The sequence below is a fragment of the Nyctereutes procyonoides genome, unplaced genomic scaffold (assembly GCF_905146905.1).
Source record: "Nyctereutes procyonoides isolate TBG_1078 unplaced genomic scaffold, NYPRO_anot_genome, whole genome shotgun sequence".
Classification (NCBI taxonomy): Eukaryota; Metazoa; Chordata; class Mammalia; order Carnivora; family Canidae; genus Nyctereutes; species Nyctereutes procyonoides.
This window is the reverse complement of record NW_026575125.1, coordinates 68,388,639-68,415,540: the sequence shown is the minus strand read 5'-3', so window position 1 is coordinate 68,415,540 and position 26,902 is coordinate 68,388,639. Positions and strand designations below refer to the sequence as shown.

At 35.6% G+C, this 26,902-nt stretch overlaps 1 protein-coding gene across 3 annotated transcripts in view; it reads right to left on the bottom strand.

Moving 5' to 3' along the window:
- DIAPH2 (diaphanous related formin 2) overlaps nt 1–26,902 on the bottom strand; it is a 1,101,152-nt gene that overhangs the window by 901,125 nt on the left and 173,125 nt on the right. The gene's annotated exons all lie outside the window — the stretch shown is intronic.

The window sequence follows — 26,902 nt, the reverse complement described above, 5'->3', positions numbered from 1 at the left end:
CTTCATAAGAAAAGATATAAACATGTTCATCCATGAAGCTATTTATAAGATTCTTCTGGGAACTGGCCATTATCTAATATGACTTAGAGTTCAGATCTTTATATCAATACTGCACAAAATACCTTTTTTAATAGTTAAATGATAAAATAATATCTAAAATACTAGTGCCGTTCTTTACAGTGATATCATTTTACTTTGAAGTACACAAGGATTATGTTACACGTGAATTTTACTTTACCACTCTTTTGACTACAATGTCTCTGCCCTTTCTAGTAAGTATTCTTGCACTTTAAAATGAAATTAATCAAGTGCCTAAGTTTAGAAGTTGAGAAAAAGAGGCATCATGCAAAATAGTATTTTTTTTTCAAAATAGTATTTTATAACTATTTTTCTTAAATCTGTAATGAGTATAAATAATTAGTTTAGGTCAGCCTGATTACTTAAGCTATCACAGAAAAAAATACTCATTAATTATATTCATTAAATTATGCAAAATCCAAAACTGTTTTCCTAATAAACTGGAATATAACTAGCTGTATGATTATATGGAAATCAATATGCCTTTGAGAACAGTCATTTATCAAGAGAAAAATTCCAGAACCAAACAGTATTTTATGAGTACCTTAAACTCTAGATAACAAAAGTTCTCTGCATGATTAGATTATCGAATCCTGTAAGATAAGACTTTGGGCATAAATTCCTGCCTAGCTTTCAAGGCCCTTAACATCACTGTAGTAAGACTCCATACTTAACCACAATCGCACAACTAGGCTTGTGTTAAGTGTGATACTCAGACACTACCATCCCAGTAAAAAAAAGAAAGAATTTATTTTCTATATAGAAAACTGCATTTATAACTAAAGTAACATTCTTTCGGATAAAAGCAAATACCTACTAAATTTTAAAAATCTTTTAAACATAAAACCTAAAGAAAACTTGATAAAACATACTTCCAAGGAAATGAACGGTTAAAATTTGTAAAATATAGACATATCTACCATCTTCTTTGGCATTGGTCTGATGGGGTAGGGGAAGGTGAAAGGTGAAAAATGTTCCTGGCCTCTTCTCTTTTGGAAAAGTTTTAAAATCACCACACATGGATATCCTATACATCCCAAGAATCTTTAAGGTGCTTTTAATGCCCTCTTGGGGATAGCTAAGGTGGGCATGGAGGAAGGGAAAGATTACTTTCTCCTCTATTTGGAAGGTGACAGGTAGAGAATAGAATAGAAGGTAATGCCAGTGCTCTGAGTACATTAACAGTAGAAACTGAAGGACCTTACTAGAGCTCACCCTAGCTTTCACTCTCAATTCTCTTGGCTCTTAACACCCAACAGACTCACTGTACTGACTGGTTACCCTGGCTTGGTTTTATTGCTCCTTATTAAGGTACACAGAAGCAACACAGCATAAAAATTGAAGTATAATCTCCAAGCCAGACTACCCTAAACTTCAAAAATTGGCTCTACCACTAACTAAATGCAAAACTATGAGCAAGATACTTAACCTCTCTGAACCTCAGTTTTCCCATTTGTAAAATGGAAATCATAATTGTACCTATCTCATGTCGTTGGTATGAGAATGAAATTAGTTCAGGGATTAAAAGCACTTATAGGGCACCTGGATGGCTCACTCAGTTAAGCATCTGACTCTTTATTTCAACCATAGTCACAATCCTAAGGTCTTCAGATTCAGCCCTGTGCTGGTCACATGCTCAGCACATAGCCTGCTTGTCCCTCCTTCCTTTGTTTCCCCTCTTTGTTCGTACTTGCAATCTCTCTCTATATATAATAAATAAATAAAAACTCTTCTGAAAGATTAATTACAACAGTCGTTGTCAAATAAGTATCAAATTAATATTACCTGTCATTATATAATCATTTTATTTCTATTTTTATTTTCTTACTTCCTAGCACATGAATTCTTAGGTTGAGCCAGTTCCCTCATTACCATTTTTAAATTCCATTTTTGTTGCTCCTCTCCCAATAACATCTTTGATGTCTGATTCCACTGTCATCTATTCCATGAAGTCATTCCTTCTGTTGAGACAGGCAATTTAACATATTAATAAAAATGCCTCTAGAGTTGGAAGGCTCTCATTCAGCTCTGCAACTGCTCAGATATATTATTTAACCTCTCTCAGCAGCCCCCCCCCCAAAAAGGGACATTTTAACTACCTTGAAATCAAGATATTTTATACTTCCTCGCCCTGTATTCTTCACACTTAATTGTGGTGTTGAGTAAAAAATAAGAGCTCAGTAAAGAACTATTGATTTGAATACTAGGCTTGTTGTTTCTTTACACCTGCTCTATGAAACAATATGCAAGAAAAGTTGACAATGACCTAAATTTTAATTATTAAGAATGACGAAGTTTTGGAAATGGGAGGTGGGGCAAGATGGTGGAGGAGTAGGGGTCCTCAACTCACTTGGTCCCACCAACTTACCTATATAACTTTCAAACCATCCTGAAAACATACAAATTTGACCTGAGGATTAAAGAGAAAAAGGCTGGAATCCTACAGAGAGAAGGGTTTTCTCTTCTAACAAGGTAGGAAGCATAAAAAAATTAAATTAAATTAAAAAACATCAAGTGGGGGAGGGGCACCGCGAGGAGCAGGGCTAAGGGCAGGCAGGGAAGCCTCCAGGACAGGAAAGCACAGCCCAGGAGAAGCAGGAACTTTAAAAATCTGCACCAGATTCTTCCCCAAAAGGAAAGTGCTTAGCAGGGAAATCAGGCAGAATCACAAGAGGGGCTGTGAAGCCTCCAGTGACCCTGAGTGACCAATAGAGGAAGTGCGCCCAGGGGAAAGTGCACCACAAACTGAGCCAATCTCAGTAAAGGGCTGGAGCGTGAACACGGTGGTGCATCTGGGAGAAGCCAGTTGGTTAGGGGGGTCGCTCCAGACAGAGGGGTCTGTGCCCTGCTGCTTTGGGGAGCAACGCACCCCATGAGTGCAATTCTACCATCACAGGGTCCCAGATCCTAGGACACCGAACGAACAAAGCGCACAATCCTGCACTCCCCCGGTACAGTCAGTGGCAGGGAGGACACAGAAAAGCGAGAAACTCCTGCCACTGGGCACCCAACAAGCTGTGCAGATCAGCGTACCCACACCAGCCTGGGAGCATCCTAGACGGTGTGCACTGGGACACTGAGTTGGTTGCTGCTGCAGAGCTCACTCCAAAACTGGGGATCTAGCTGCTGCCATTGTTCTTTTTCTTCCTCTTTTCAACTTGGGCCAGAGAGAGGCGAGGCTTTCAGGGAACAAAGTCCTCACAGGATAAATAGCTCCAACTGAGTCAGGCACCCAGCAGGGGAAGGGGCATCTCTCAAGGGGAAGAGAAAGTTATTTACCAAGTAGAACTGGAAAGCTCCCAGGGAACTCAAGGGATTTAAATTATATAGAACAAGAGGCTACCCCTCCTTTTTTTCTTTTGACTTCTTCCAGCACAACTTGTTTTTTTTTATCAGACTAGAAATTTCTAATTTTTTTTATGTTTTCCCATCTTAACTACAATACTTTGCCACCTCTTCATTTTTAAGTTTCTTCCTTTTTGAATTTCATAATTCTGGAATTACAGGTCTTAGACATATTTTCCAATTCTAAATGCCCTTCAACACACTCAACTTAATTTTGGGAGATACACAAGATATGTTTTTCTTCTTTTGTGTTTTTGTTTTGTTTTGTTTTCTCTGCCTCATTTTGCTCTACAATAGCAGAAGTTAATACCTTCTAAACCATGACCCGCTTGTACCCAAAACCAAATGGTATACCGTGCTGGTTCATTCAGTGAGATTATATTCTCTCTTCATTCACATTCTGACCCCTATTTTATGTCATTTATATTTTGGTTGTCAATGGTGGGGTTCTCTACAAGCATTTCTGGTTTATATAAATTTCAGACTGAATATCTTCTAATATACAGAACTAATATACTCAGTTCCAAAAGAATCACGCTCTAGGACCCCTCAGGTAGACTACATTATCCTGACAATAAGTCATCACCACCACCAACTCCCAGTCCCGCCCCCCCCTTTCTTCTTCTGCTTTTTTTCCTCTCTTTACTTTTGCTTTTTTCGTTGTTTCTCTTGTCTTTTTTCTCTTCATTGGGATTCTTGGCCATATCTTTTTTTTCCTACTTTGTTTTACAACTTCTTTTTCACTTTAGTGGTCCTTTTGTTTTGTTTCATTCTGAAATTTGTTTTCAATTTCTGGTCCCTGAGCTTGTCAGAATACTCTAGGGTGAAATTAACGTAGGTCCTGGTTGATATTCTTGACTCAGCCCACTCATACAAGCACTCTAAGTTGAGCAAAATGACTAGAAAGAAGAACTCACCATAAAACAAAGTATCAGAAAAAATACTCTCTGCCACAGAGTTACAGAATTTGGATTAGAATTCAATTTCAGAAATCCAATTCAGAAGCACAATCATAAAGCTATTGGTGGCTGGAGAAAATAGCACAAAGGATTCAAGAGACTTCATGACTCCATACTTAGGTCTAATCACATTGAAATTAAAAACAACTTACCTCAGCCCAGGAGGCTCAGCAGTATAGTGTAGCCTTCAGCCCAGGGCAAGATCCTGGAGACCCAGGATACAGTCCCATGTCCCGCTCCATGCATGGAGCCCGCTTCTCCCACTGCCTGTTACTCTGCCTATCTCTCTGTCCCTCTCTCTCTGTGTCTCTCATAAATAAAAAAATAAGATCTTTAAAAAAAATGAGATGCACTCCAAATTGGCAGTCATAACGACAAGAGGTAATGAGGTGGAAGAAAGAGTGAGCAACACAGAAGACAAGTTGATGACAGGAAGGAAGCTGAGGAACAATGAGAAAAACAATTAAAGGACCCTGAGGAAAGGTTAAGGGAAATAAATAATAGCCTCAGAAGAAAGAATCTACATACAATTGGGGTTCCAGAGAATGGCAACAGGGAGAGAGTTTCAGAAAGCATATTCAAACAAATCATAGCTGAGAACTTCCCTAATTTGGGGAAGGAAACAGGCATTCAGATTCAAGAGATAGAGAGGTACCCCAGAAAATTAAAAAAAAAAAAGTTCAACAACTCGACATTTAATAGTGAAACTTGCAAATTCCAAAGATAACATATACGGGGAGAAATATTAGATGATCAGACCTCTCCACAGAGACCTGCCAGGCTAGAATGGACTGGAAGGACATATTCAGTGTAATAAATGAGAAGAACATGGAGCCAAGAATAAAATATCCAGCAATCCTCTCATTCAGAATAATAGAGAAAAAGAGCTTCCAAGATAGGCAGAAACTGAAAGAATATGAGACCAACAAACCAGATCTGCAAAAAGTACCAAGGGGGACCTTGTAAAAAAAGAGAAATCACAAGGAAATAATCCATAAAAATAGAGACTGAATAGGTATTACAATGACACTAAATTCATATCTTTCATTAGTAACTCTGAACATGAATGTGCTGAATGATCCCATCAAAAGATGCAGGACTTCAGACTGGATAAAAAACCAAGACGCATCTATTTGCTGCCTACAAGAGTCCCATTTTAGAACTAAGGAAACCTGCAGCCTAAAAATGAAAGGGGAGAGACATTTACCATTCAAAGGATTCTCAAAAGAAAGCTGGGGCAGCAATCCCCATAGCAGACAAAATAAAGTTTATCGTAAACACTGTAGTAAAATATGAAGAGGGACACCATATCATACTTAAAGGGTCTATCCAATGAGAATACCGAACAATCATGAATATTGATGCCCCTAATATGGGAGCTGCAAGCATATCAATCAACTTATGACCAAAGTAAACAAATACTTAGAAGATAACACACTAATACTGGTAAACTTCAACACAACACTTTCTGAAAAAGGCACATCTTCTAAGCACAACATCACCAAAGAAACAAGGGCTATAAATAATGCACTGGACCAGAAGGATTTCACAGATATATACCGAACTACACATCCGAACACAACTGAATACACATTCTTCTCAAGTGCACATGGAACTTTCTCCAGAATAGACCACGTACTGGGTCATAAATCACACCTTAACCGATAACAAAGAATAGGAATTATCCCCTGCATATTTTCAGACCACAATATTTTGAGAATAGAACTCAATCACAAGGAGAAATTTGGAAGGAACTCAAACACGTGGAGGTGCCTGCAAGATGAATCAGTCAACCAGGAAATTAGAGAAGAATTAAAGATTCATAAATAACTAATGAAAATGAAGACACACCCATTCAAAATCTTTGGGATACAGAAAAAGCGGTCCAAAGAGGGAAATACATCGAAATACAAGCATCCCTCAAAAAAATTGGAAAAAATTCAAATACACAAGCTAACCTCGCACCTGAAGGAACTGGAGAAAGAAGAGCAAAAAAAATTTAAACCAAGCAGAAGAAGAGAGTTAATAAAGATTTGAGCAAAACTGAATGAAATAGAGACCAGAAGAACTGTAGAACACATCAACAAAACCAGGAGTTCTTTCTTTGAAAGAATTAATAAGATAGATATACAATTAGCCAGCCTTATTAAAGACAAAAGAGAAAAGACTCAAATTAATAAAATCACGAATGAAAAGGGAGAGATCACAACCAATACCAAGGAAATACAAATGATTTTTAAAAAGTATTATGAGTCCTTATATGCCAATAAATTAGGCAATCAAGAAGAAATGGACGCATTTCTGGAAACCACAAATTACCAAAATTGGAACGGGAAGACACAGAAAACTATAGAGGCCAATAATCAGGGAGGATATTAGAACAGTCCTCAAAATTCTCCCAAGGAACAAAAGTCCAGGGACAGATGGCTATCCAGGGGAATTCTATCAAATGTTTAAAGAAGAAACAACCCGGGATCCCTGGGTGGCGCAGCGGTTTGGCGCCTGCCTTTGGCCCAGGGCGCGATCCTGGAGACCCGGGATCGAATCCCACATCGGGCTCCCGGTGCATAGAGCCTGCTTCTCCCTCTGCCTGTGTCTCTGCCTCTCTCTCTCTCACTGTGTGCCTATCATAAATAAATAAATAAATAAATAAATAAATAAATAAATAAATAAATAAATAAATAATAAAATTTTAAAAAAAGAACTGCTTTAAAAAAAAAAAGAAAAAAGAAAAAAAAAAGAAAACAACCCATTCTACTAAAGCTGTTCCAAGATAGAAAGGGACAGAACACATCCAAACTCATTTATGAGGCCAGCATCACCTTAATTCCAAAACCAGGCACAGACCTCAATAAAAAGGAGAATTATAGACCAATAACCCTGATAAACACAGATGCAAAAATTCTCAACAAGATACTAGCCAACAGGATCCAACAGTACATTAAGAAGATTATTCACCCTGACCAACTGGGATTTATCCCCAGGATGCAAGGTTGGTTTAACACTTGTAAAACAATCAACATGATAGATGATATCAACAAGAGAAAAAACAAGAAACATAGGATCCTCTCAATAGATGCAGAGAAAGCATTTGACAAAATAGAGCATCCATTCTGGATCAAAACTCTTCAGAGTGTAGGGATAGAGGGAACATTCCTCAGCATCTTAAAAGCCATCTATGAAAACCCCACAGCAAATATCATTCTCAATGGGGAAGCACTGGGAGCCTTTCCCCTAAGATCAGGAACAAGACAGGGATGTCCACTCTCACCACTGCTATTCAACATAGTACTAGAAGTACTAGACTCAAACAACCAAAAGTAATTAAAGGCTTTCAAATGGGCAAAGAAGTCAAACTCTCTCTCTTTGCGAATGACATGATACAAACATAAAACAAAAAGCCTCCACCCCACGATTGCTAGAACTCATACAGCAATTCGGCAGTCGGACACAATACAAAATCAATGCCCCAAAATCAGTGACATTTCTGTACACTAACAATTATACTGAAGAAAGAAAAATGAAGGAGTCAATCCCATTTACAATTGCACCCAAAAGCATAAGATACCTAGGAATAAACCTAACCAAAGAGGTAAAGGATCTATACCCTAAAAACTACAGAACACTTCTGAAAGAAATTGAGGAAGACACAAAGAGATGGAAAAATAGTCCATGCTCATGGATTGGAAGAATTAATATTGTGAAAATGTAAATGTTACTCACGGCAATTTACACATTTAGTGCAATCCCTATCATAATACGATGGAGTTCCTTCAGAGAGTTGGAACAAATCATCTTGAGATTTGTGTGGAATCAGAAAAGACCCCAAATAGCCAGGGGAATATTAAAAAAGAAAACCATAGCTGAGGGCATCACAATGCCAGATTTCAGATTGTATTACAACCTGTGGTCACCAAGACAGTGTGGTACTGGCACAAAAACAGACACATAGTCAATGGAACAGAATAGAGAACCCAGAAGTGGACCCTCAACTTTATGGTCAACTAATATTCGACAAAGGAGGAAAGACTATCCACTGGAAAAAAGACAGTCTCTTCAATAAATGGTACTGGGAAAATTGGACATCCACATGCAGAAGAATGAAACTGGACCATTCTCTTACACCATACACAAAGATAAAATCAAAATGAATGAAAGATCTAAATATGAGACAAGTTTCCATCAAAATCCTAGAAGACAACACAGGCAACACCCTTTTTGAACTTGGCCACAGCACTTCTTGCAAGTTATGTCTGTCTAGGTAAGGGAAACAAAAGCAAAAATGAACTATGGGACTTAATCAGGATATAAAGCTTCTTCACAGGAAAAGAAACAGTCCACAAAACTAAAAGACAGCCTACAGAATGGGAGAAGATATTTGCAAATGACCTATCAGATAAAGGGCTAGTTTCCAAGATCTATAAAGAACTTATGAAAATCAACAACAAAGAAACAAACAATCCAATCATGAAATGGGAAAAAGACATAAACAGAAATCTCACAGAGGAAGACATAGACATGGCCAACAAGCACATGAGAAAATGCTCCGCATCCCTGGCCATCAGGGAAATACAAATCAAAACCACAATGAGATACCACCTCACACCAGTGAGAATGGGGAAAATTAACAAGGCAGGAAACCACAAATGTTCGAGAGGATGCGGAGAAAAGGGAACCCTCTTACACTGTTGGTGGGAATGTGAACTGGTGCAGCCACTCTGGAAAACTGTGTGGAGGTTCCTCAAAGAGTTAAAAATAGACCTGCCCTACGACCCAGCAATTGCACTGTTGGGGATTTACCCCAAAGATACAGATGCAATGAAACACCGGGACACCTGCACCCCGATCTTTATAGCAGCAATGTCCACAATAGCCAAACTGTGGAAGGAACCTCGGTATCCATCGAAAGATGAATGGATAAAGAAGATGTGGTATATGTATACAATGGAATATTACTCAGCCATTAGAAATGACAAATACCTACCATTTGCTTCGACGTGGATGGAACTGGAGGGTATTATGCTGAGTGAAATAAGTAAATCAGGGAAGGACAAACATTATATCGTCTTATTCATTAGGGGAATATTAAAAAAAAATCATGGAACTGAATTAAGTGGAAAAGAAAGAAAATGAGTGGGAAATATCAGAGAGGAAGATAAAACACTAGAGATTCCTAACTTTGGGAAAAGACTAGAGGTGGTGGAAAGGGAGGTGGGCAGGAGGTGGGAGTGACTGGGTGATGGGCACTGAGGAGGGGACTTGATGGGATTAGCACTGGGTGTTATGCTATACGTTGGAAAATTGAACTCCAATAAAAAAAATTTAAAAAAAATACCATGGACTTTCTTCAGAGAGTTGTAACAAATCATCTTAAGATTTGTGTAGAAACAGAAAAGACGCCTAATAGCCAGGGGAATACTGAAATAGAAAATCAAAGCCAGGGGCATCACAACGCTGGATTTCTAGTTGTACTATAAAGCTGTTTTCATCAAGACAGTGTGGTACTGCCACAAAAACAGACACATAGATCAATGAAACAGAATAGAGAACCCAGGAATGGGCCCTCAACTCTATGATCAACAAATATGCCACAAACCAGGAAAGAGTATCCACTAGAAAAAAGACATACTAGTCAATAAATGGTGCTGGGAAAATTGGACAGCTACGTGCAGAAGAATGAAACTGGACCATTCTTTTACACCATACACAAAGAGAAACTCAAAATGGATGAAAGGTCTAAATGCGAGACAAGAATCCATCAAAATCCTAGAGGAGAACACAGACAACACCCTTTTTGAACCTGGCCACAGCAATTTCTTGCAAGATACATCTATGAAGACAAGGGAAACAAAAGCAAAATTAAATTGGGACTTAATCAAGATAAAAAGCTTCTGCATACACAAAAAAAATAAAAATAAAAAAAATAAAATAAAATAAAAAAGCTTCGGCACAGCAAAAGAAACAGTCACCAAAACTAAAAGACAACCTACATAATGGGAGAAGATATTTGAAAATGACATATCCAATAAAAGGCTAGTATCCAAGATTTATAAAGAACTTATGAAACTCAATAGTAAAGAAACAAACAATCCAATCATGAAATGGGCAAAAGACATGAACAGAAATTTCACAGAGGAAGACATAGACATGGCCAAGAAGGACATGAGAAAATGCTCCGCATAACTTGCCATCAGGGAAATACAAATCAAAACCACATTGAGGTACCACGTCACACCAGTGAGAATGGTGAAAATCAACAAGACAGGAAACAAATGTTGGAGAGGTTGTGGTGAAAGGGGAACCCTCTTGCACAGTTGGTGGAAATGTGAACTGGTACAGCCACTCTGGAAAACTGTGTGGAGGTTCCTCAAAGAGTTAAAAACAAACCTTCCCTATGACCCAGCAATTTCACTACTGGGGATTTACCCCAAAGATACTGATTCATTGAAAAGCCGAGACACCTGCACCCCAATGTTCATAGCAGCAATGTCCACAGTCGCTGAACTGTGGAAGAAACCTCAATGTCCATAGACAGATGAATGAGTAAAGAACATGTGGATTTATATATACATTGGAATATTATGCAGTCATTAAAAATGGTAAATACCCACCATTTGCTTCAACATGGATTGAACTGGAGATTATTATGCTGAGTAAAGCAAGTCAATTGGAGAAAGACAAGCATTATATGGTTTTATTCATTCCAAGAATATTAAAAAATAGTGAAAGGGATCACAGGGGAAAGGAGAGAAAATGAGTGGGAAAAACCAGAGAGGATGACAAAATATGAGACTCCTAACTCTGGGAAATGAACATGGGGTAGTGGAAGGGGAGGTGGGCAGGGGGATGGGGTGATGGGGTTACGGGCAGTAAGGGGGGCACTTGATGGGATGTGCACTGTGTGTTACGCTATATGTGGGCAAAATAAACTCCAATAAAAAAATTTTTAAAAAGAATGACTAAGTTTGCAAATAATGATCAAAAAGTAATGTTTACCAAATACACCCTTTTTTCCTAATGTAGCATACCACTAAAATTTAAATGAAATCTTTCATCTACATTACATATATAACGATCTACAAGCTTGTATATTACATGTTCCTATTTTCCACCATACTGCTTTTCATATCATTTTTGAATACCATATCTGGTGATTTTCTTAAACTCACTGATTATGCATGAGTAATTATTAAAGGGAAAAGCTTGGAAATACTAGAGATTTAAGGAAAGGGAGAATATGACACCTATTCCAAAATACATCTTCAAGATATATCTCAAATTCTTGATCAAGAATCCCATTTTACTAATTAATAAAAACCACCAACCAAGACATATATGATGCGCAGCACAATCTAAATGCAGCTGATTTTAGCAATACTTAAACTGTAACATTCCTTCATACCGAATGTGCAAGTAATGCTGAAAAATCCTGTTGTTTTCAATACGATCATGTAAGATTATAAAGCACAAAAGGTAGATTTACCATGTATATCTCAGGTATATCATTATATCTGATAAGCCCCTTTGAAAAAATCATCAGGTGAAGCAAGTGAGAGACCTGTGGACCTATCAAATTCTTCTGGACTCCCTCTTATATACTTCTTTCATTCCTGAATCTAATCCTTTAAAAATTTTGACAAATCTTAAATCGGACTGTGTTTCCCTTCCTATATAAAATATAAGTATTACACAATTCATTTTAACAGAAGGCTATAAAAAAGTAACAAAATGTATATTCAAAATATACTAAGTTATAATCTCCTACCTTAAGTATGGTTTTAAGTAAAGATTCATTAAAATAAATGTATAACAGCAATCACTAAAATATATTATAAAGGCAAATAAGGATAAAATAAAATTTTCTTTCAAATTCTCCCCCAGTGTTTTCTGTATACAAATCTCTTACTTTACAAGTCATTCAATATCTTTTTAATTTCAAAATTCTTTCAACTTACCGTCATATAGTTAAAGCTAAATATGCACTTCCTTTGGAACTTCCAATATATGTGTCTACCTCTCAAACAGTATGCATTTCCAAGGAAGGCCAACATAAGTAACAAGGGAAATAATAAGGCATTTATACCTACGCAAGTTGTTACAAGTAACAAAAATCTAAAGAGAAGTGTTTACCTAAAGTCAATACTTTTTCCATTATTTGTAAATCATGCACAAGTGCATCCTCTACTGTCTTACTTTTTAAAAAGAACTATAAATATTAGAAATTTTCAAGCTGGGAGAAGCCCTGGAATGACTGCCAACAGCAACTTTAAGAGGTCAAAAATGTATTACATACCTATGACATATTTCTGTTCAAGTGCTATGTGATGTAAAAATTTTTTGTGGTCTGCTCCTACTTCTTTGGCAATTAACTACTGAGAAAACTTAGTTACAAATAAGTTCGGAAAGACTACCATGCATTTCCATCCACCAGATAGTTTAAAGGAATTTAGTATTGCCACTCATTCTTGAGGAACCCCATTCTAATACTTCTTTACCCAGAAAATTATTTATTCCCACCCATTTTCACTTGTTGCTAAATCAGTTTCTTCCTCAATGTGATATTCCATACTGACTCAATTTTAATAGTATTTGCCATGGCATATTGTCAAAGTATATGTGAGGGGAAGTTGGGAGACATTTTTTTAGTTATGAAATCAATATATGTGCACATTGAAAAATATATCAAATAATACATAAAGGTATAATGTGAAAAGTGGACATTCCACTTCTCAGAGACCACAGTTAGGAGATGATGTGTGTTGTTCTACCCATTTTTCTCAATTATTATGTTGCTATTAGTAATGACTCTTCACTGATATTGCAGGTTCTTCTCCTTAAAGGAAAATGATAGGATTGTACTTTCCTACTCCTTGAATTTAAGTGTGGCTATGTGACTTATATTGGCCAGTACAATGTGACTAGAGTGAAGGGTGGTACTTTTAGATGGAAGCATCTGAGATGCCATTATGTATCTTCTACTTCTTTTTGCCATATATTGGAGCCAAGAATCCAGAGTGAGAACAACATGGAGCAGAAACCTTCCCTGACACATGATGAACATGTAGTTTGAGCTAAAAATAAGCCTTGTTATTTAAAGATACTAAGATTTTGAGATTAATATCTATCCTAATATTATATTTTGAAGTAGATTCAAATCAATACACACTAAACTATCTCATTCACTGTAATTGTTTCATTATATTCTTTTGCATGAATGAATGATAATTTAGTACACTTGAACATCAAGTATTTTGTGGGTGTCTACCATGTCATAAATACCGCTTTAAGTGCTTTAGATGTTAAAGTTGATTTGATTCTCACAGTAAGTCTGTGAGCTAGATTCTATTTTCAATGACAGTTGTTACAAATGAGGAAAGTCAAACATACAGAGATGAAGTTAAAAATAGGGGGATCTCTGGGTGGCTCAGCGGTTTAGCACCTGCCTTTGGCCCAGGGCACGATCCTGGAGTCCCGAATCGAGTCCCACGTCGGGCTCCCGGCATGGAGCCTGTTTCTCCCTCCTCCTGTGTCTCTGCCTCTCTCTCTCTCTCTCTCTCTCTCTCTCTCTCTCTCTCTCTCTGTCTACCATAAATAAATAAATGAGTAAAATCTTTAAAAAAATAAAAATAAAAATAAAATAAAATAAAATAAAAATATCCTCAAGTGCTGATAGGTAGTAAATGGCAGAGCCAGAATTTGAACTGAACAATTCTCCAGAGTCAACACTTTTAATCACCCAGTTATACAGTCTCTCCATACTCGAGGAAATAAGGTATACATACACATTCCATAAAATAGCAAATAGTAAAATGGCTACTATGATGAAAATAAAACAGAGTAATATGGATAATGGGAGTCACTTTATGGTCGGGATTTCAGAAATGTCTTGAGAATTGACACTTAAGCTAAAACCTGAATGACAAGAAAACAGGTCATGTAAAAAATCTGAGTGAAAAGCTTTCAAACCAGAGGGAATAAATAGCTACTGTAGAGGACCCAAAGTGGAAATGACTGGGTAAATTCAAGAAACAGAAGGCAACTGTGGTTAGAGCCCAGTGAACCAGACAAAGAGGGACAATGGATTTATTTTATCAGTCCTCCTCTGACATATCGCCTCCAATATTTTTGTACATGTATCTTTGCATATTTGAATAGGATTAAGTGTAGGACGTCAAAATCCTACGATTCCGAAAACTAAAATTGCTGAGTCAAATATTGATAAATATCATGAAATTTCCCTCCAAAAAGGAAAAAAAGCGGTGTTAATAGAAGTGCTTTTTTCCCATAGTCTCTCATGTACTATTATCATATTATAAGATATTTTAATCTTTATTAATTTTGTTAGATTTTTTTAAACATCACTGCTGGCTGTAATCTACATATGTTTAATTCTGCTGTAATTAACTTTTATATATTTATTGGTTATCTATCTCTTTAGCTGTAAAGTGTCCCTTCAAGGGTTTTGTCATTTTAAATTGGGATTTTAATCTATTTGTACTTATTTTGTAAAAACTCTTTGAATATTAAGAGCATGAACCCTTTGTCACATGTCACAAATATGTTTTATTTCACTATGATGTAGTACTTAACTTTGTGCAGGATCTTTTTATCAAATCAAAGTTTGGAAATTGGATAACTAATCTTTATTGAGATCAAATGCCTCTTCCATCATACATTAAATTCTCATACGTTTTAAAGTCTATTGCTGCACTCTATTCTGTTCCAGTAATCCATTTGTCTATTCCGAAATCAGAAGCAAACTGTTTTAATTATTGTAGCTTTAAAGTTTTTTTCATATTTGGAAGGATTAGTTCTCCTTCACTGCACCAATGAAATGTTTTCATGGCTATTCACAGATACTTATTTTTCAAGATAAAATTTAACATTATATTGACAATATCCAAAAGAAAATGCTTTTGAAATTTTTATTGGCATGTTACTGAATCTTTCCTATTGCTATAATAGGACTTCTATCCATTAATATCATTTAGCTCATTATTTGAATATAGAATTGCTATTAACTTGAACCTATTTATTTTGTTATCAGTCATATAAGGTGCAAAAAAATTAACATATTCTGTCTAATCTTCATGTTTTTTTTCTCTTGTCTCATTGCACTGGCTAAATCACACTGCCTTCCTAAACCCCACTCTAAGAAAGAAGAAAGGACTACAAATTACTGGTGGTTGTGAACACCCTCATAGTTAACATACAGTAAAATATTAGTTTCAGGAGTACAATGTAGATATTCAACATTTCCATACAACACTCAATGTTCATTACAACAACTGCACTTCTTAATTCCCATCACTTAATAAATATATATCCCTTCAACTACCTCCCATCCAGTAACCATCAGTTTGTTCTCCATAGTTGACTATTTCTTAGTTGCCCTATTTCCCATATGCTTCTTTGTTTTGTTTCTTAAATTCCACATGAGTAAAACCATATGGTATGTGTCTTTCTCTCACTTATTTCTCTTAGCATTATATACTCTAGCTCGATCCATTTCAGTGCAAACAGCATGATTTCATTCATTTTTATGGCTCAGTAATATTCCGGTGTGTGTGTGTGTGTGTGTATCAATTCTTTATCCATTCCCCAATGGACACATGGTCTGTCTCCATAATTTGGCTATTATAAATAATGTCGCTAAAAACATTAGGGTGCATGTATATCTTTTGATTAGTATTTTGGTATTGTTTGAAAAATACCTAGTATTTAAATGTGTATACCCTTATAGGGTATATACCCTTATAGGGTAGTTTTATTTTACACTTTTTGAGGAACCTACATACTGTTTTCCAGAGTGGCTGCCCGACTTTGCATTCCTACCACAGGGCAACAGGGTACCCATTTATTCACATCCTTGCCAACACCTGTTCTTTCTTCTGTTGTTGACTGTAGACATTGGGACAGTTGTGAAGTGATATTTCATTGTACTTCTGATTTACATCTCCCTGATAATAAGTAATGTTGAACATCTTTTCCTGTGTCTGTTGACCATCTATAAATCTTCTTTGGAAAAATGTCTATTAATGTCTTCTGCCTATTTCTTAACAGGATTTTTTTCCTTTCGGCATTTTGAATTTTATAAGTTTTTTATGTATTTTGCATACTAACCCTTCATCAGATATGTCATTTGCAAAAATCTCCCCATATTCTGTAGGTTGCCTTTTAAGTTTTGTTGATTGCTGTGTTCCCAAGGCAGAAGCCTTTTATTTTGATGAGGTTCCAATAATTTATTCCTTCTTTTTTTTTTTTTTACCTTGCCTCAGAAGACATACTTAGAATAAAAGTTCCTAAGGCCAATGTCAAAGAAGTTACTGCTTATGTTCACTTTTAAAATTTTTATGGTTTCAGGTCTCACTTTAAGGTATTTAAACCATTTTGAAATTATTTTAATGTATGATGTAAGAGGGGTCCAGTTTCATTCTTTTGCAGGTTGATGTCCAGTTTCCCAAACACCATGTATAGAAGACACTGTATTTTTCCCATTAAATAGTCTGTCTTGCTTGATTGAACATTAATTGACCATATAGCTGAGGATTCATTTCTGGGTTTTCTCTTCTATTCCACTGATCTCTATGTGTATTTCTGTATCACTACCATAGTGTTTTGATCATTACAGTTTTGTAATATAGCCTGAAGTACAGCACTGGTAATGCTTTCAGCTTTGCTTTTCATTTTCAAGGTTGCTTTGGCTATTTGAGATCTTTTAAGATTTCATACAAATTTTTGGTTTGTTCTAGCCCTGTGAATAATGTTGTTCGTATTTTGATAAGGACTGCATGAAATGTGTAGAATGCTTAGAGTAGTAAACACATTTAAAAAATATGTGTTCTTCCAATATATATATATATATATATATATATATATATATATATATATATATATATATTTGTCCTTCCAATCCAGGACCATGGAATGTCTTTCCATTTCTTTGTGTCATCATCAATTTCTTTCTTAAGTTTTTTTTATAGTTTTCAGAGTACAGTTCTTTCACCTCTTTGGTTAGGTTTATTCTTAGGTATCTTATTATTTTTGCTCCAGTTGTAAACGAGATGGATTCCTTATAATGTCTTTCTGCTGTTCTTCTATTGGTGTATAGAAATGCACATTTCTACACACTGATTTTGTGTCCTACGACTTTACTGAATTCATGTATCAGGTCTAGCAGTTTTTTGGTGGCATCTTTCAGTTTTTGTATACACAGTACCATATCATCAGCAAATAGTGAAAGTTTTACTTCTTCCTTGCCAATTTAGATGCCTTTTGTTTCTTTTTGTTGTTTTATTGCTGAGGGTAGGATTGCCAATACTATGTTAAATAACAATGGTGAGACTGGACAACCCCGTCTTGTTGTTGACTGAACAGGAAAATTTCTCAGTTTTTCCCCATTTAGCATAATATTAGTGGTGTAATTTTTATGTATGGCTTTTATTTTGTTGAAGTATTTTCCTTCTATATCTATCTTGTTGAGGGTTTGGATCAGGAATGGATATTACACTTTGTCACATCATATTTCTATATCTATTGAAATGATACAGTTCTAATCTTCCAAATATTAATGTGGTATATCATATTATTTAATGTGCAATTACTGAACCATCTTTGCAACCAATAAATAAATACCACTGGATTATGGTATGATTTATTTAGTGTATTGTTGGATTCAGTTTCCTAGTATTTTACCAAAAATTTATGCATCTATATTCATCACGGTATAGGCCGAGAGAGAGAGAGGTGTCTCCATCTGGTTTTTGCATCAGGGTAATGGTGGCCTTATAAGATGAATTTCAAAGTTTTTCTTCCTTTTCTATTTTTGGAATACTTCGAGAAGAATAGGTATTAATTCTTTAAATTTTTGGTAGAAATCCCCTATAAAGTCATTTGGTCTTGAGCATTGTTGAGCATTTTTTGATAACTGATTCTATTTCCTTGTTGATTATCAGTCTGTTGAAGTTTTCTGTTTCTTCCTTTCTAATTGTTTTAAGTTACATGTTTCTAAGAATTTATCCATTTCTTCCCAATTGTTCATTTTGTTAACATATAGTTTTTCATAATATTCTCTTAAAAATATTTCTATTTCTGTGGTGTTGGCTGTTACTTCTCTTTCATTTGTGATTTTATTAATTTGTGTACTTCCTCTTTGTATTAACTCTGGCTAGGAGGTTATCAATTTTATTAATTTTTTCAAAGAGTCAGCACCTGGTTTCATTGGTATGTTCTACTGTTTTTTAATTTCTATATCATTTATTTCTGCTCTAATTTTCATTATTTCCTTCCTTCTATTGGTTTTATGTTTCTTTGTTGTTCTTTTGCTAGCTCCTTTAGGTGTATGTTTAGGTTGTGTATTTGAGATTTTTCATGCTTCTTAACATACGTCTGTATTGCTATATACTTCCCTCTCAGGGCCACTTTTGCTGTATCCTAAAGGTTTTGAACTGTTGTGCTTTCATCTTCATTTGTTTTCACATAATTTTTATTTCCTTTTTTAAAAAAATTTCATTTATTTATTTGACAGCGGAAGAGAGAGAGTGCAAACATCAGGGGAAGCAGCAGAGTGAGAAGAAGAGAGAAAATAGGGTAGAAGACTGATTTGAAGAAATAATAACTGAAAGTTGTCTAATCTGGGGAAGGAAATTGCCATTCAGATCTGGGAGGCACAGAGAACTCACATCAAAATCAAATAAAGGAGGCTAACATCAACTGTGTAACAACTCCAGCTTTCATTTGACCTACAGATGTGTAACAAATGTTTCTCTGTCTCCTCACTTTCAATCTGCAGGTGTCTTGAAGTCTTCAGGTGTCTTTAGGTCTAAAATGAGTCTCTTGTAGGCAGTATATAGATGGGTCTTCTTATTTCATCCATTCTATCACCCTATGTGTTTTTATTGGACCATTTAGTCTATTTACATTTGAAATAATTATAAATGAATATGTATTTATTGCCATTTATTAATTTTTTTCGGTTGTTTCTGGAGATTTTCTCTGATGCTTTCTTCTTTTTGTCACTTTTAGTCTCTCCTTTGCACTCAAAGAGTCAGTCCCCTTTAATATTTCTTGCAGTGCTGGTTTAGTGGTCATGATAACCTTTAGTCTGTCTGGGAAACTCCCTATCTCTCTTTCCACTCTGAATGATAGCCTTCCTGGATAGAGTCTTCCTGGCTGCAAATTTCCCTCATTCATCCCTTTGAATATATCATGCCACTGCCTTCTAGGTTGCCGCATCTCTGTTCAGAAATATACAGCCAATCATATACATATATTATGGATTTTCTTTCTCTTGCTGCTTTTAAGATTTTTTATCAATATATTTTCCCAATTTAATTATAGTATGTCTTGATGTTAGCCTTCTTTATTTGATTTGGATGTGAGTTCTCTGTGCCTCCCAGATCTGAATGGCAATTTCCTTCCCCAGATTAGACAACTTTCAGATTATTTCTTCAAATAATCTTCTACCCTATGTTCTCTCTTTTCTTCTGAGAATCCTATGATACAAATGGTAAAGTCACTGAGTTCCCTAAGTCTATTATCCTGGTGCATAACTCTTCCTTTTCTAATTTGTTCACCTTCATTGTTTTCCATTATTTTATCTTCTGTATCACTTATTTATTATTCTACTTCCAGCATGCTGTTTATTACATCAAGCCTATTTTCTTATTTTTTAGATTTTATTTATTTATTCATGAGAGACACACACACAGAGAGAGAGAGAGAGGCAGAGACACAGGCAGAGGGAGAAGCAGGTTCCACGCAGGGGGCCCGATGTGGGACTCGATCCCGGGACTCCAGGAACACGCCCTGGAACCAAGGAAGGCACCACTGAACCATCCAGGGATCCCCACATCAAGACTATTTTCAATCTTGTTTATTGCATTCCTCATTTCTGAATTATTCTTTTAAGACATTTATCTCTGTGGTGATGTCTTCTCCTACTTTCTGTAGTCCAGTGACTATCCTTATGATTGTTGCTTTAAATTCTCCATCAGGCATATTACTTATACCTGTTTGGCTTAGATCTCTGGCCATGGCCTTACCTTGTTCTTTCATTTATAATAAATCCCTCCATCTTCTCATTTTCTCTAAGACTCTGCCTATTTCTCTGTGTTAAAAAAGCGAATTCTGTTCTTGAAAGTAATGACCTTATGAAAAAGAGGTCATATAGTGTTCAGGGCCTGGTGTTTAAGGGAATATCTCGTGTGTGTTGCATGTGCTCTTGTCTGCTTTATCCTTCAGACCAGTCATATGTAGAAGCTCTCCTCGCCTGCTGTGGGCAGTGTTTACTCCCTGGACTGACTGTGGTGAGTTTTAAATATGTGTGCTCTCTGGTATGCTTATCCAATGACACCTGTTACCACCTCCACCAGAACCAAGGCCCTGCAGAAGTCTGTTGACAGGAGACAGGGTATGGCCAGGGGTTTGTGCTGGTCTTCTGGGGGAGGGGCCTTCCATGCTGGGATTATAGACAAGCCTAACTAAAAACGGCAGTTTCAAAGGAATGCAGTGATATTGTACTTGGTATGAGCAAGCTGGGCTGTTAGTGTCAGCACTGAACTGATTCTCACAGGTGGCTCTGATTTTGTGCAGAGGGGAATGAGAGGGAAATGGTGCCAACGAGATTCTTTATTCCTGAAGGTGTGTCTCCATGAAATCTGCTTCTGAGGGATGCACTCTGAGAAAATAATCTCTCTACTATGTGCCCCAGTTGTACTTCAGATAGCTGATTCCATACTGTCTGCCCCCAGGTTGTTTGCCTACCTTCTCTCCAGGAACAGGGCAGTGCTCTCAGGAGTCTATGCAAGCCAAACCTACTGACCTTTAAAACTAAAGGCTTTTAGAACTGCAGACTGTAAGAACTCATAAAACAGCTCCTCTCATGAAACTTAGCCCCTCTCATTTTTCCAAGCTTTCCAATGGCTTTGGGAAAATGTTTTCCTTCTGCATCCCCTGTGTGATCCTTTTTGACTCACCCTTCTCTGGGACCACAGCTTCCACCACTATATAGCACCTGAGATTCGTTTCTCCCTTAAGCCCCCCTTCCACACTTCTCATCTTCTTCAGTGTACCCTCTTCTGCCTCTTTCGTTGTAGAGTTTTTTTTAATCAGTCTTCAGATATATTTCTGAGGTATTTAGGATGATTTGATAGTTATTTATTTATGTCCATGAGATGAGGAGACCCTAGCGTCCTCCTACTATGCTCCCATTTCCTCCCTAATATTTATTTTTTTAAAGATTTTATTTTTTTACCTGACAGAGAGCACAAGTAAGGGAAGCAACAGGCAGAGGGAGCTTGATGTGGTGCTTGATCCCAGGGCACTACAATCACCACCAGAGCCAAAGGCAGATGCGTAACTAATTCAGCCATCAAGGTGCCCCTAAATGCCATTTTTTAACATGCTCTTTCCACATGGACTCCTGTTTAATAGATATATAAACATCTTTTCCTTTGCCAACTTAACTCTGTCTATTTGCCATTCACGGAATCCTTTGTTTTTTCTCCTCAAATTTTATGCTAATTCTTTCCTCTTCCTTTAGGTTAACAAATTCCGATCTTTTTAAATGTTATATAGATAAAAGATAATAGGTAGATCTTGGAATATTAAAGTAATGCATTAAAATTATGATCTAGTATAGTCTTCAATTATTAGACTATTAACTATTTAGTTTTATTTTCTAAGTATGTTTCATTTTAATCATTCTATTGGTTTACCAATATTTAATCAACAAAACATGTCCAAGCAAAGGTGTGGGTTTTAGAACATATTTTATTCTTTTAATATGTATTTTGTAAAAAAAAATTCTATTCCAAATATTTAAGCATTAATTTTTCCAAATAATACAAAAATTAACTCTTTCACATGCTACATTCAACAAGTATAATACTAGCTACTTAGCTCTATAAGAAACTGTACATTCTTCAGTAAGTCACTTCCCTTTCTTTCAAAGAAGGGGCACTGGACTAAATGATATCTTTCAGACCCAACCATCTCTGTCTTTGCAAGTTAGGCATGCTTGTTACAATTCAGCTAGGTCAGCACCAAAATCCCTCCCCGAAGCAAAACACACACATGTGCAATTTAATGGCAGTATTTGACTCTCACAGATATTATAAAATGGTGATAATCTACATATAGGTAACTGATAGTAAAGTGCATCTTCCTATGTAACTCAAATAAAACTATTATTCAGTTTTCACCATTAGGGATTTTTTAATGGCCTTTAACCATTTATATTATATTTATATTTATTATATTTATTTATATAAATATTTATATATTTATTATATTTATATTATATTAACTTTAAGGTAAATTTGAATACAAAACTTCAATGAAAATAATGAAAATAAAAGTCAATAGTGGTATGGAGAAAAGGACTTCAGAAAGCAAGTCTCTTTTAAGAGTAGTTTATTTATAAACTGGACAAAATTTAAAGAAATGTATTTACATACACGTTTCTTTAAATACTCTTTATAAATTAAGTGATAGAGAGAAGACCAAGTTTTATAAAAACTATTCTGAAGGCTTTTGGGAGCATGAATTCAGAGATGGAATATAAAGAAGATGAAGGTGAAAATATAAGAATCAGCCAGGAACTAACAGATTCTGGGGAGAGGTTGACTCTGGAAAACACAAGGAGAGGAATGAGTGAAGGATAACTTAGGTCTAGTTGACAGAGTGAAAGGTGGTATCACTAACTGTGATACCATGGAGAAAAAGCAGATTACGGGAAGCTAGAGTGGGTAATAAGGAAAATGACAGAATCTATATTAGAGACATTAATCATAAGGTGCCATTCAAACATAGCTTAAAGAAACCATTATGGTATAGCTAATACTACACATTCTTATATAATAAAAAAACAAAAAAAAAGGAATTTAGTAAGAGACTATTACAACTATACAGATTTATTCTAATAAACCTGCTTACATAGAAAGAAATAGCTCTTGTTTCTAGCTTTATGATTTGGCATAATTTTCTACCCATACAAACAGGGTCAATTAAAAAAAAATCTTAAAAATCTCCATGAAGATATACATGGTACCAAATTATAACAGACAATATTCTTTAGCAAAACAGTGAAAGAAGAAAGAAGAAAAATAAAGAAATATAGTAATCAAACAATTTATATCAAAATTGTACATCTTTTTAAATAAAATTTTATTGGGGCACCTGGGTGGCTCAGTTAGTTAAGCATCTGCCTTTGGTTCAGGTCATGATCCCAGGGTCCTAGAATTGAGCCCTGCATGAGGCTCCTTCCTCAGTGGGGAGTCTACTTCTCCCTCTCCTTCTGCTCTTTCCCCTTCTCACATTCTCTCTTTCTCACTCTCACTCAAATAAATAAATAAAATCTTTAAAAAAGAAATAATTTTTTTTCTGACTAGAAAAATATTTAATACTTATTCAGTAGTAAAAAGCTTATTTAAGATACATATAAACATACACTTAACAAAGTATTAAATGTGTCACCTTAAGAGATAAATAAAAGCAAAGCTATTGCCCTTGCTTATATGCAGAGATTTATAACCTGTGGTATGTGTTTAATTTAAATGGTTACATAAATAATAAAGGAATAAAATAATATACTCCATTTGCCCAACTGTTTACATATGCAAAAAAGTTGACATTTTCTTAAAGAACTCATGAGATCACTTTTCTGAAAAAATGAAAAACACTTCAAGGGAAAGCATCCCGAGGAACATCTGTAAGTAAATTAAACTATATATTTTTTCCTTACAAATGCATATGATGTTATCATCTTTCTGAATACAGTATCCAAAACTGAAACTATGAAGCATTTGTTTTGTAATAGCTTATTGCCATAAGTGTGGACACTGAGACTTCTACTTGTAATAGAGCAAATGGGAAGATGTTACCAACTATCGGACTCATTTTTATTTTACACTTCACATCTGTACCAAAGCACTTCTGTTCCAATAAGCTGATAATAAGGACATATAATTTTCCCCATGTGTGCTCTTCAACTTTGAATGCCTGGTGCTCAGTTAAATTTCATCTGTTTGTAATCTTTTTCCCTTACAAGGCATTTTTTAGATTACCAGACTCTTAAGAAAACAAAAAATTCAGCTGTGACTCTATCTGTAAATATTAATTCTCACTAAATCCATTATCATTATAATCTCCCCAAATGTAAACCCCTCCAATTATGATCAAAATAAATTACTGATATGATGCCTCATCTAAGGCTGAAATCCAGATGCGACCAGATCAGAGTATAGAGGGAAAAGCAAAGATATTATATATCTATGTTCTTGTTTCCTTTAGTCAAATCAACAGCATATACATATTTTTTAATATCTGTAAGAAATAGTAAGTAAAAGAATTACTGTTTCTTCACCCTCTGCCTGCACAATGTGAAAAGAAATAAAACATACTTTCATTCTTTATGAACAAATAGACTTTAACCTGCTCTTCTTAATCATTTTATCCTTTTGTCTCATTCAAAAACTAAGACAAACTCATCATTGGAAATTTGGAAAATACAGTTAACCAAAAACATCACCATAATTTTAATTTACTGAGAAACATTACTAGTATTTTAGCATATAGTTTTGTCTTTTTTCCTATGTATAGTATATAATTAAAAAAAAAGCCATGTCATATTATGTTTACATATTTCATGTCATGCTTCTAAAATTTATTATGAACATATTTAAGATAATTAAATATATAAAAGATTGGCTTTAATTATCATGTAATAATTACTTAACAAATTGCTATTTGGGGGCATCTGCGGTCTAATTTTTTGCTATGAGAAACAATGAAGTGAATGTCAATGTAGAAATATAATTTTTAGGGGATCCCTGGGTGGCGCAGCGGTTTGGCGCCTGCCTTTGGCCCAGGGCGCGATCCTGGAGACCCGGGATCGAATCCCACATCGGGCTCCCGGTACATGGAGCCTGCTTCTCCCTCTGCCTGTGTCTCTGCCTCTCTCTCTCTCTCTCTCTCTCTCTCCTCTCTCTCTCTCTCTCTATCAAAAAATAAATAAAATAAAAAATTAAAAAAAGAAATATAATTTTTATACATCTGCTTCAAGAGTAAATTTTTGTAGAAGTAGAATTGCTGGATATTAATATGAACATCTTTATTGCATATGTTTCATTCTCCTAAATTATCTTCTGGGAATGTTGTACCATTTTATAAATCAAACTTCAAGAAAGTAGAGTCCATGGTTCTTGGCACCTTCACCAATCAGATCATCATTTTAAATCTTTTTTTTTTTTTTAATTAGAGAGAGAGTGAATGAGAGGGAGGGAGAATCCAAAGCAAGCTCCACACTGAACACACATGGCTTGATCCCACAACCATGAGATCATGACCTAAGCTGAAACCAAGAGTTGGACACTTAACCAACTGAACCACACAGGTGCTCCTATTTTAGATCTTTTTTTTTCTAATATATTGTCCCATGCTTTCAGCAGGCATTTTTTTTTTTTTGCTGAATGCATGCATAGCCATGCACACCCATATATACTCATATATACCCACATAAGGCCACCTATATATACCATACACACCATGCACATCATATATATAATTTACACTATGCACTAATTATGTTCATTTACCTTTGTTCATATATATTTTTTTCTTGCTGATTAATAGTTAGAAGAATATTAAATCAGTATAAAAATTTTTAAAAGAAATAGAGTTTAACATAAATGTAATGGCTTCGTATGCTTATAATGTCTAAAATATCATTGTGCATAACATTTAACTATGCTTTATAATCTATATGTAACCTAAGAAAGGGTAGTAACGAAATTTACCAAAAGTCAAGGCAAAAATACCAGCACCTAGCAGGTATGTCTTTGTTGCTTTAAAAGTAGCCAAAACAATTTATTCTTCAGGAAAATCTAAAGCACACATTCAAGAAAATCAGAAATTGAAGTCTAGCATATAGGAAAAAGTCCATGAGTTCTGCTATTTATGCAAAAAAGAAAAAAAGCAACGGAGAATATAAAACAAATAAGACTGGAACAAGAGTTTACTTGTGTTCACTTCTAAATGAAGTCTAAATTATTATGACTTCCTTCTGCCTTATAAGCAGCTGGAAAGTTCTCAGGGCAACTCAGGAATTGGATTTATTTTTATTTTTAAAGACAGATAGCAGTTTTCACACAGTTGATGTAAATAAACAACTTTACTTGAGATACCCCTGCCTCACTCTGTGATGCCTTGCTCTTCGCTGAGCTCTCACAAGACTTCACAAACTTTCTGTTTTTCCACCACAATTTCTTTTCAAAACTAAGACATTTGTATTACCTCTTCCCTCAGCATCAAACGGTATTCTTGATATTCCTATGGCTGGCTTCTTACTATCATTCAGGATATTTAAATGTCATTTAGTTGCTAATCCTAAAGGATCTGCCAGGGGAGCTGGGATAAATTAGGGTTTTACTCAGGAATGGAGAAACTGTGGAGCACCATTTTTTATACTCTCCCTTTACCTCACTTGTGCATATTGGCACATGTGGACACAAATTTGCTAC